At 41.9% G+C, this 12,392-nt stretch overlaps 1 pseudogene; it reads right to left on the reverse strand.

Moving 5' to 3' along the window:
- Window positions 1-3,620: 3,620 nt before the first annotated feature.
- On the reverse strand, window positions 3,621-11,998 carry LOC143645629 (tripartite motif-containing protein 75 pseudogene; annotated as a pseudogene).
- Window positions 11,999-12,392: the final 394 nt, after the last annotated feature.

The following is a 12,392-nucleotide window of genomic DNA, read 5'->3' on the forward strand; positions in this document are numbered from 1 at the left end:
TCATTTGAAGTCTTAAGCCCTTCCCTTTCACTCCTTAATGTATCCAGTGTATCTAACAACAACTGGCCAACATATCTATACCTCTTACTTCCAAAAAGCTCTGTAAAGATGTAAAAAACATTATCCCCCACAGCCTGGCTTTATACACGTGAGGAATTAGGAAGATTGAATGGTGATATTTTGACTATCTCTTTTGCCAACTCACTCCATGGATTGGGAGTGTCATTCTGATTATGGGAATCAAAACCCTTAGTGCCTTTGAGTCCAGTCAGAGTAGAAAACCATTCATAAAAACCCATTTTTAAGATTCCATTTCTTAAGAACCATTCCCAGTACCAAGTTATATTAGTTAGGGTTCTGTAGAGAAACAGAGTCAACAGGAAACACTTGCAAATATAAAATTTACAAAAGTGTTTCACATAACTGTGGGAATGCAGAGTCCATAATCCCCAGGGCAGGCTGTGAAGCTGACAATTCTGATAGAGGGTCTGGATGAACTCCACAGGAAAGGCTTACCAGCCGAAGCAGGAAAAGAGCCTGTCTCTTCTGAATCCTCCTTAAAAGCTCCAGTGATTAGATTAAGAATCACTCATTGCATAAGACACTCCCCTTGGCTGATTACTAATGGAATCAGCTGTGGATGCAGCTGACATGACCATGATTTAAGTGTATAAAATGCCCTCATCGCAACAGACAGGCCAGCACTTGCTCAACCAGACAAATGGGTACCACCACTTGGCCAAGTAGACACATGAACCTGACCATGACACTTACTTCTTAGGTCATTTTGATATTCTCTCTTCCTAAAAAACATATGTTTCCAGAATCTGCCCTTAGCTGTCTATTTTGGCATCCCAAACTCATTCATGCAATCTTTCACTTCCACAGATACACAATTAGCAGACAAACTCCCTTTAGCAATGTCTTTCCTTCCTCTATGTTAACTCTGGATGTTGGAGGCTCTATAAGAGAATTTGAGAAGCTGATAGCAGGGCTCTGGATGAGCACCATCAAATCGGGGTGGGCAACAGATCTCCCTGGGCATAATGAACTAAAATTATACTTTTGGAAGACCTGGAGATGTGATTTAGATAATTTCTTTGTTGTACAAGGTTTCAGCCAGTAAATTATGATAACCTTTGGACCTGTATCTATAGGCCTTATCTTTCTTAGAGATTTAATGTTGAGCTATAGAATATCTACTTGGCTTCCTATCCATTGACAGGTTATTTCAGTCATATATTAATTCAACAAATTTTTTGAGTGCTCACAGTGGGTGCAGGTTGGCCAGAAGCCTGGGAGACAAGAAAAACAGCTCCCTCCACCAAGGTGCTACAGTGCAGAAGGAGAGGGGAGCAACTGTGTGTAGACTTTGCCTCATGTTCATGTGAAGGCCATCTACTCAGAGGAGAGCAAAATTTTCATTTAATTTACACACATGACTACTTTCCAGATAGGTCTGATATAAAACATTTTAAAGAAAGAATATCTGAAATATTTTAGAAAATTTTCATTATGTAGAATGAGTACAGAACAACCTTTATCCCTATCCTCTGTCTATTACCTAATGATTTCTTCAATTTCCCAAATAGTTTGTGTATAAAATCAAACATTTAAATGATTTATATGTGTATAGATTTAGAACATTCCCCTTCACATAACTCAAAATTAAAGCAACTTATATATGCTACAAGTGCTGTTTTCTATTATTTTTCTACTATGTTGGCACATATACTTCATCCTATTTTAAAATATGTTTCCAAGGAAATGCCTTAATGGGAAATGTAAATACTGTGGATGTTTTCTGAATAACCTGTAAGTATGCACAAGTCTACATTGTTTCTCACAATATATTTGGCTCTCTAATTAGTTTCCTAAGCATAGCCATCATTTACTAAGTTCATATGTTATATGTGCTATTTCGAGTGCTTCACCTAAATATCCAGTTGAATCTATGCAGCAGACATGTGGGGTAATACAGAAATACAGAAGTGGAAAGTAAGTGCTACAATGGGTAACTTTTCAACTCCACAGGGTTTTTCTGTCACATTTCCATCTTCCCATATCATTTGCTCTATCCATTCATATCACCCTTGAATCATTAGAGAACTATCATTGTATTTTCTGACTTGGTAATTACATTTCAGATTGCACCTCAAATAAATCATGTACTTCAAAGGAGAAACATGGATATTTATATGATGTATGAACCAGAGTTAAAAGGTAGAACTAAGAAAAATACATGAGGAAGGGAATCTGCTGGGGGTTGGAGTGGATTCACCTGGATTTGGAACTTGCCCAGCTCCTAACAAGGTAGGAGGTTATGGAGAATATCATTAATTGCTCTCAAAGAGTAAAAAGTGTATTATATCACTAAGCCATAATTCTAGAATATATAAACCAATCAATTATCAACACGTGGTTTCCTGGGGACTGGGAAGTTGGGGGGCAAGGAGGAAAGGACAGTCTAAAAAGAAGCACAAGCAAGTCTTGGAGGGTGACAGAATTTTTCTTGTCTTGATTGTGGCGATGGCTTCATGAATCTACCAATTGTCATAATTTACCAAATTTTTTATTTAAAAATCTAGTTTATTATATGTAAGTGTACATGATAATGATGTTTGTCTTTATAAAGGGTAGCAAAACACTTTCCTACTGTGCAGCTGTATTTTATCTTAATTTAATTTCACTTAGTGACCTACCTCTGTTCCTCTAGTAGGAAGCTCAAAGTGGTATGTCAGTTTTGTTGCCAAGCAAAATTGCATATGGCAAAAATGACCCAACTGGCAAATTTCACCTGGACATAGGGGACTTAATAGATACTATACAGACATGATGGAGCCACTATATATTTAAGTTTGTTGTTTATTGAGATTTTTGTATTTGGACAGGTCTTTGGAATGCATGATGGAAGTTATGCCTCTGAAGTTGCCAGAAATATGGGGTTTAGAAAAATAGACATTTTTTAAGGAAAATAGGCATTAACTCCATGTTTTCTATGACACTTTAACCTAGGACACACCACTGGTAATTAGCAAAACCCAAGTCCTTTATAATGAGTAGCAAATCAGCTGACATTTGCTTTTGAGGGAGAAAATAATGTTTATTTTACACTACAATAAACAAACTTGCCCTTTGCTCCAGATGGAAGTACTTTATCTACATTACAAGACTGCTCCCAGTGTGATCAACCTTGAATAATAGGGTAGATCAGCTTCTCCTTTCACAAGATGCACAAAAACCTGAGAGATTCACAGGGAATTGTCTGTCCAAATTCTTTCCACAATTTTAATATATTTTTAAAACAGATAAATGTGTAAATTCAGAACACATGTAATCATACCCACAATGCATTTATTGGAGGTGAAAAGCTACAGTTCTTTACACTCTAATATTACAATTCCAGAAACAATTTACACAGCAGTACCCAAAAGATCTGTAGTTCCAACAACATCCATTGAAACAATGATTAGCTGAAAGAACCTTGTGTGTTTCAGTCATAGAAGCATTTTTTAAATGTTTTTAGTACTAAATTCATGGGTAGTGGTGCACTGTTCTCTGTACATTCCAAAAATTGCAGGAAGACAAAGCAGCAGTGAGACAGCCATGCAGGTAGTTTCTCATTCATCATCTGTTACTGCACAGATAGTAAGAGGTTTAGAATCATGCCCAACACAGAAGTATGGCTTGAGTATTTCAGAAAATCTATCAGTAAAGGTATGGATATGAGACCTTTCATTCAAACTGTAAAATGTAATCTCACCCAACTCATAGTCCAGATAAATACCAATTTCTCTGGGCTTTTCTGTTAATGGAATAGTGATTGGAGCAGTGCCTTCTGCAACATAGACTCCATCCAACAGCTGGATTGTCCAGCCTCTGTTCTGTCCTGACAGGAATCCCTGTCCCTTCCTGGGAAGGGAATCTTTACAAACCCCCACAGCCCATTCAGGCTTCTCACCCACTTGAACCTCCCAATAATGTCTGCCAGAATCAAATCCTTCAGAACCCAGTACAGCCAGGTCAATCATAAATCTCTTTGAATTAGGTTGAAGCCTTTGCTTTTTCTTCACAAATATCACAGACTTTTTATCTTCAGAGACAAGCAGATTCAGATGTGCTGTTTCAGGATCAAGCATGACATCTTCTGTAAATTTCTGTTTAATTTTCTGCAGAGCTGAAGACTGCAGGGGAAGACTCAGTCCTTCTTTCCTTAACTGGAAGGAATAAGGGACTGGAGATTTAAGGCTTTGATATCTATGGTGGATACTCTTGATGTCTGCCAGTAATTTCACTTCTGACATTACACTCTTCTCTGCAACCTCTGTTAGCAAACTTTTGAGTGTGTAGATAAACTCTGAAAATGATGCTGTTTTCATTGAGTTTATGCTGAATTTTCTCCTCTTCATCAGCTAACCTTGAAAGTACTGCTTCTTGCTCACATTCTAAAATGTGATTCAGGTGCTCAAATTCAGAGAATAATTTCTGCCTCTGGGTTTCTACCTTCTCTCTCAGTTCTGATAGATTTCTGTCATGCATGGATGTTAGATTTTCCAGTTCTGCCACTTGTTTCTTCAGGGACATAATGTAACTGTGAAGTCTTTTCCTATGGTGAGAGGCAGCCTCATTTATTGGCCTCACATGGTGACCCTGGTGGTCAGGGGATTGAGCACACAGGGGACACAGCACCTCTTTATCCTCCTCACAGAAAAGGGTCAGAACCTGACTGTGCTGCTTGCACAAGCGTGTCTCTTCCTGCCTCTTCCTCTTGCCTCTGGTGATGTGGAGGAGCTTGACAATTTCACTCATCCTTCCCAACTGGGCATTGCTCCTGAAGTGCCAGTCTTGGCATTGGTGCCTACAGACAGGGCAAGGGGGTCTGTCCTGTAGATTCTCCCAGGTCTGCTGGATGCAGGAGTGGCAGAAGTTGTGCCCACATTAGATGGTGACAGGGTCTGTCAGGAAATCCAGGCAGATGGGACATCTGGCTCCTATCTGGAGTTCTGCCAGGGATGCTGCAAAGGTCTGTGAATGAAGGTTTGTGGTGAAGGCTTTCTTCAAGAGAGTTGTGCACTGTGAGTCCTCTCCAGTGAGAATAAATTAAGGACAATTATCAGTTAGGGGCAATGAGTCCTCTGTAACTGAGTTAAGTGCCAAGGGGAACTCAGCTCACAAACTGCAGCCAATCACACACTAGTCTGAAAACTATTCTTCTATCCTTTGACAATTCAGAGGATATGAATCCAAGCTCTTGGTCAGGAAAGCAGTGATGCTGCCAAGGTGTTTCTTCATTCCTGCTGAAGAGAAAATATTCAGCTTGGAAAATTCTAGAAAATGTATGGCCCTACTCACTGCCACATTTGAAGGGCCCACTGATTTTTTCTCCACCCTACCAATCCACCTACATTGAAAGCCTCCACTATGGAGCTGCATAGGATTGTGGGAAGAATATGGGATTTGGGACCAGATCACTGGGACCTGGGTTTGATTCCAGCCTTTGCCATCTACTCTCTTGGAACCCAGGAAAAGTTCTCCAGCATCCTCAACTTGGACCTCAAGTAAACAGGATAAAAATCCAAGCTTTGAGCAACTCAATCTTTTAGGAGGGAAATAGTAAAATTATCTGGCAGAGTAGATTTTCTGACACCACTGAATTCATAATGTACGATGGTATGTTTATTTCATATAAGCTTTTAAACTGTTGGGTATATCAAACTATGTACATAAGTGGATGGGTGTTGGTCTCGCTAGATTGCTCTGAGAACCCTTCCAACCTGTCAACCTGGAAATAGATTTTCACATAATCCATAAAATGGAAGTGCAGATCAAGATTTCAATATGAAAAAAACTTGGGAAACACACTATACAAGCACAAATACACACAAAATAATTACTCTTTCAAGTCACTGTCGAGGCTACGTAGGGACAAAATCCAAGAAAGAGGAGAGCCCAGGAGCAGATGTTTCCCTTCAAAGTAAGGACTGACTTTTAAGGGTAGGAGGCTGAGTGGAGCTCAGGGAAGAAAACCTAGTGTTCAGGCACCCCAAAGTGGATGGGTCATGGTAAGCACACTAAGATTTAAAATGGGATCATTAGGCCAAATGTGAAGTAGAAACAAACCAGTGATAAAAGGTATGATTGATTTAGTCATTTCAATATCTGGTTAGGTTACAGAAACCTGGATATGATTGCTAGGGGCTCTAAACTGAAATTTTAAATGTTAAATTTAAAGGTCATTGGTAAACAAGTTGTATTACTAAAGTGCTCATACACGCTGGAGAGAACTTAGGTTGGTACTAATACTGTAGAAAACTATTTTGCATTATCAAATAACTTTGACATACTCATACCCTATGACCAAAGTTTTCTGCTACAAGTTTTATAACCATCAGAATTATTAACATATATGTATGCCAAAATACATACAAAAATGTTCACATCAGTATTATTTACAAGAGGTCTGAGCTGGAAAAGAATGCAAACCTCTACAACAGTAAGATGGATAAATGGTGATATATTTATACAATAGACTGTGTCATCAAATAACAGGCACTAACTACTCTACTTGTAATATAGGTCAACCTCATAATTATAATGATAGTGAGAAAGTCAGCCACAAATTAATATAGAATACTTAACTTGATTAAATAGTCAAGAAAGAAGTAAAACCATTTCACATTTTTAATACATCAAAGTTGTGTTTGTATTTTGAAAGGAGAGGGTAAAGGGATTATGATAAGTGCCTGAGCAGGGCTTCTGGATGTGGGAAATAATCTAATTCCTAATGTGAATAGAGGATGTAAGGGTACAGGCTTGGGTAATTTTCTATGTGCATGTGTGTGCTGATTTGAAAGGATTTATGTACCTTAGAAAAGCCACACCTTAATCCCAATCCAATTATGTGAGAGCAACCATTTCTTTTACACCTTATTCAGCCCTGTATGTTGGAAACTTGATTAGACTATCTCCACAGATATGTGACTCACCCAATGGTGGGTATTAACTTTTGAATAGAGGAAGATATGATGACACCCACTCAAGGTGGGTCTTGATTAGCTTTCTGGGATCCTTTAAAAGAAGCAAGCATTTTTGGAAAGATTCACAGAGCCTTTATGGCCAGAGACCTATGGAGATGAAGAAGGAGAGTACCCCTGGGGAAGCTTCATGAAACAGGAAGCCTGGAGAGAAAGCTAGCCAATGAAAGCTTGTCATGCACCTTTACAGTTGGGAGAGAAACCCTGAATATCATCAGCCTTCTTGAGCAAAGATATTTTTCCCTGGATGCCTTACATTGGGCATTTCTAGAGCCTTGCTTTAATTTGGACATTTTCACAGTCTCTAAACTGTACACTAGCAATTTATTAAATTCACGCTTTTAAAAGCCGTTCCATTTCTGGTGTGTTGCATTCCGGCAGCTAGTAAACTAGAACACATATGTATTAAAAGTAAAAATAATAATAAACCAAAAACTATGAGAAGAGATTATGGACGCATTTAACATATTCAGCTTAGAATGTGCTTCTGATGATTGGTTAAAAGCCAGAAAATGTTTTTTAGTCAAATGTTAATAGCTCCCATAAACCTATATATTCAAACCTAGCAAAATGAATGCCCCATGTAAAAATGTGTAAAGGCGACATATCATAGAATCAACTACCTAGTTGAAAACAATACAGATCTTCATACTAATCCAGGAACTTCAGAGTGAAAAATATGACCTCTGTGCCTCATTTGACTAGAGAAATTTAAAAATTGGCTGACAGAGGTCATTGGAGGCAGGTAACCCCTGTCTCCAGAAGGGAGGAAGCATATGGGTGAAGTTGGAGTGAGGACTGATTCTGGTTGCCTTTACAAAAACTCTGTCCCCTCCCTCATGACCATGGAACCCCTGACAATCGAGAAGATTTACTGAGAAGGAAAAAGTATTCTTAGCTTCAGGTCTGTTACATTAAGATACTAGCCAGTTGGTGGATAATAATCCCCCAGACTCACCACACTGAGGAGCCTACAGTGAAAGCACACACATCCTGAAATCACACACTACAGTGAAGGAACACTACCTCCCTCACTAAAGCTACCTGGATGCCAACACCAACTTCCAACTGCTGAGACCTTCAGCATCCACTCAGTTCTCCAAAAATCTGCTTTCCCATGATACAGATCTAATCACTACACTCTCTCACTTAAAATAGTTCCAGGATTGCTGTTCTCAGCTTAAGGACCAGTTACGGCTTGCAGCTTTGGCTTCTACCAGTACCAAACTCTCCGCAGCTATCTCTTTCCCTCCTTTTCTTAAGGATATTGAGCTCCCTCTTTGGAACTTTTGTCCAGATGTACTTTAAGGTTAACTCCTAAACAGACCTCAGCCATCAGTCAGTCAAAGAATTTTAATACCAGAATATTGGGGTACATAGCTGTAGTCACTCCACTTACCACAGTTCTACATAAACCCATCCTCACTGAGACATCCTGAAAATCAGTTTCACATTTGGCTTCAGGCTTGTCTCCTCAGGGCACTTTGACAGATACAGATTTTAGTCACTCCTCATCTAACTCCTCAGGACCTAAAGGGACATTGACATCGGTATATTTAGCAAGATCTTGGGTGATTTTGGTCAAGGCTCTCTGAGGAACCAGAAACCACAATAAAAAGCTTGTTATTTGAGATGAGCCCAATACAATTTACATTCACTTGAGAGGTGGAATCTCATGCCCAGCACAGAGTAGGCACTGAGGGTGTCAAGGCCCCACCACAATCCAGCTCCCACACCCATGACATCCCCTCTCCCAATTTGCCTTGTGTAGGTAGGCCCTGATTGTCACTGTAGGAGGTCTCCCAGGGTGCTCTCCACAGACATTCTTGCATCTGATAATGTGGTAGGAGAGCACGGTATTGGCATATTTATATACAGGCAGGTGGGTGGAGCACTTAGGAGTCCACCTATACAGGATTACGTATAGCAAATAGGATTAACACAAGACCTGTGGAACTACTTGGGAGTAGATGGCACTAGGGTGTTGGCAGCAGGAAGAGAATGTTTGTTTACCCCAAATGGTTATCTTAAGTATGAAAGAAGAACATTGAAAGATAAGAACTTTGTCCCCTCAGGAAATGCATGCATGCCTATTGTCTTCTTGCAGTATATAACTAGGATCTGGTTAAGAATAAAATGGTCTGATGCAAACTCAAGCTTCAGATCCCCTGAGCCCGTCTGTGTCTTTCTTTCTTTCTTTCTTTCTTTCTTTCTTTCTTTCTTTCTTTCTTTCTTTCTCGCTTTCTCTCTTTCTTTCTTTCTTTCTTTCTTTCTTTCTTTCTCGCTTTCTCTCTTTCTTTCTTTCTTTCGTTCTTTCTTTCTTTCTCGCTTTCTCTCTTTCTCTCTCTCTCTCTCTCTCTCTCTCTCTCTCTCTCCCTCTCTCTCTCTCTCTCTCTCTCTTTCTCCTTCTCTCTCTCCTTCCTTCTTTCTTTATTTCTCATCATTCCTTAATATCCTTCAACCTCCATTTCAATAGGAAGCAACAATTATGAGACCCTCCCTCAAGGAGGGGTCAAGCAGGACTTGGCAGTAGGTAGGAAAATATTCTCAGGTTCTGATTGGTGGAGAAAGGAGTTATCTTGATTTAATCAGGTCTGGTGGTCCAGGCCCTATGTTAATAGACATGATCCAATTTACACCTTTGTAATCCTCTCTTGAACCTTCAAAAACACTTAATCCCATCATTGCTGTTTAGGAAGCCAAAGATCTGAACAGCAAAGTGTGGAGTATCCATTTTCTCCTACAAGTTGCATTTAACTCTGGAGCACACAAGTTTAATCCTCTCATCTCAGAATACAGTTTTCAGCCCTGTGCTGCATAAGATAAATCTTTCCTTTTCAGTTACAGAGCTCTGTTCCTTGTACCCTCATAAAATCTCTAACCTGTTCTAGCAACTGAAAATGTCCCTTCCTAACTCTAAAGATAGGCCATTTGTAAAGACATTGAAAGCAGGCCTACCCTGGCCTTCTGTAAAAGATGGAAAAAAAATTGTGACAAGTCCTAAGCCAAGTCATATTGCATGCAAGAAATGAAGGAGCTGGGGGGAAGGAACTCTTGGAGGAAACAATCACTCTGGGGATCAGAAAGAAGCAAGAAACACAATGGCCAGCTGGCAAAACTTCATGGAGTGGGTGTGGGGCCAAGATGGTGGGTTAGCAATGTGTGTGCTTTAGTTCATCCTCCAAAACAACTACTAAATAACCATAAACAGTACAGAATATCTCCTGGGGCCACATCCATGACCAGACACACAGTTTACCCCAGTCTGGACCAGCTGGACAGGCTGTGAGCCCCCCTAGAGCAGTGAGTTCCCCAAGCCATGGTGGAGGGAGCCCCTCCCCCACAGGCTGCTTCCCAGAGGAGAAAGGAAAGAGACTTTACTGGCAGCAGGGGCCGAGACCAACCAAACGCCAATTGTGGGATTAATTAACAAATTATGACTATGAAAAATAGGCCCCCAGCTCAGGTGAACCTGGTCACTCATTTCTGTCCTGGTGCCAAGGGGGCAAGGCTGATGGAAAAAGAAAAAAAAGGAAATGGGCTTTTCTGGCTGTGTTTCTGCAAAGGCTTGACTGCTTTTGGATACAGTGACAGGACTTCTCAGACTGCAACTGCCCCAGGCATAGCAGAAACAAGCTTGTTCAAGGGCTTGCCCGGAGCCTGTGACTTCCCCAGGGGAGGGGTGAAGCCCAGCTCAAGTGGAATCCCTCCCTCAAGTAATTCAGACACCAGGGCTTGGTAATTTGAAGCCATTAAAACCAGTCTACAGACTTCTGGGCCAAGATGATGGCTTGGCAATGTGTGCATTTTACTTTGTCCTCCAGAACAACTACTAAATAATTAGAAACAGTACAAAACAGCTCCTGGGGCCAAGTCAGTGACGAGAAACACAGCATACCCCAGTTTGGACCAGCTGGACCACCTGCAAGTCCCCCCAGAACCATGAGTTCCCAAAGCCGTAGCAGCCAGTGCCCTTCCCCCACAGGCTGCTTTCCAGAGGGGAAAGGAAAGAGACTTTACGAGCAGCAAGGGCTGAGCCCAAGCAATCGCCAATTCTGGAATTAATTAACAAACTCTGACTACTAAAAATAGGCCCCCAGCTCAGGTGAACCTGGTCAAAGTGGAGGTCACTCATTTTTGCCCTGGCACAAGGGGGCAGGGCTGATGGAAAAAGAAAAAAAAAGAAAGCAGAGGTTTTTTTGGCTGTGTTTCTACAAAGGCTTGACTGCCTTTGGATACTGGCAGGACTTCTCATGTTGCAACAGTCCCAGGCACAGGCAGAAACAAGCTTGCTTGAGGACTTGTCTACTCCAACGTGCCAGAAGGAGAAAAAGAATATCTACATGAGGATGTCAGCCCCCAAAACCATCTCTTAGACCCTGATTTGCCAGTTACAACTGGGCCTTCAACTCATTGGTCTCCAGTGTGTGTTCACTTCCTATTATTTCACTCCCTCGTTCGGGCCCGTTTTCATGGTTGCCTTCTCGTTACCATCTCTCATTTGGACTATTATTATTATATACTTTTTGTTATTTCCTTCTGCAGAAGGCAGCCGACATTATTTGGGCGGACCCCGACCAAGAGTGGGGAAGGGCGGCAGGCCAGCCTTCCCACTGCTGCTGTCCATGACGCTCGGCGGGCGCCCCCTGCGCAGCTGCTCTTCTATGGATGGGGCCCGCCAGGCCGACCGTCTCAGTGACGGCCGTGGGTGGGGTTGGCAAGGGGAGGTGGGGAAATGGCACCCGGTCGAGGAGGAGGTGCTCGGTCCACAGTATGGGCATGGCCCAGGCGCAGCGTGCATGAGGGAGGGGTGGGGCCATGGAGGCCCCGTCTCTGCGGCGGGGCTGGTGTGGCGATTGGGCGGGATGACTGGCTGGATGGGCGGGGTGGGGCGGGGCGGGGTGGGGCAACAGGACGCGTGAGTGGCCTCCCAGCAGGCCCCACCTCATCTGTGCCTGCACCATCCGTCCCATCTGACCCCTCGTCCTGCTTCCAACTTCTCCCTCCCTTCCCCCCTCTCCTGAGCCCTCCGTCCTGGCACCTGGCCGCACTCCCTGTTGGAAGTCGCCCTTGTCGAATGTTGAACGTTCTTCAGGCTGCTTCAGCTCTTCTTGGCCTTAATGTCCCCACGGCCTGACTGGGCCCAAGTTTTTCGGTTTTATTTACTTATTTATTTTTTATTGACACACACACGTTGCTATTTCTTAGTTTCTAGTGTCAAAAAGGAAAACCTGAAATCCACTGTCAGGAGGGGAAACCTAAAATCCTGGAACTCTGAATTCTGTTCTGTAACCACTTGTAGTGGTGTGCTTTGAAATTCATTGTTTTTTTGCATATATGTTGCATTTCACAATGAAC

This window comes from Tamandua tetradactyla, chromosome 9 (assembly GCF_023851605.1).
Source record: "Tamandua tetradactyla isolate mTamTet1 chromosome 9, mTamTet1.pri, whole genome shotgun sequence".
NCBI classification, from domain to species: domain Eukaryota; kingdom Metazoa; phylum Chordata; class Mammalia; order Pilosa; family Myrmecophagidae; genus Tamandua; species Tamandua tetradactyla.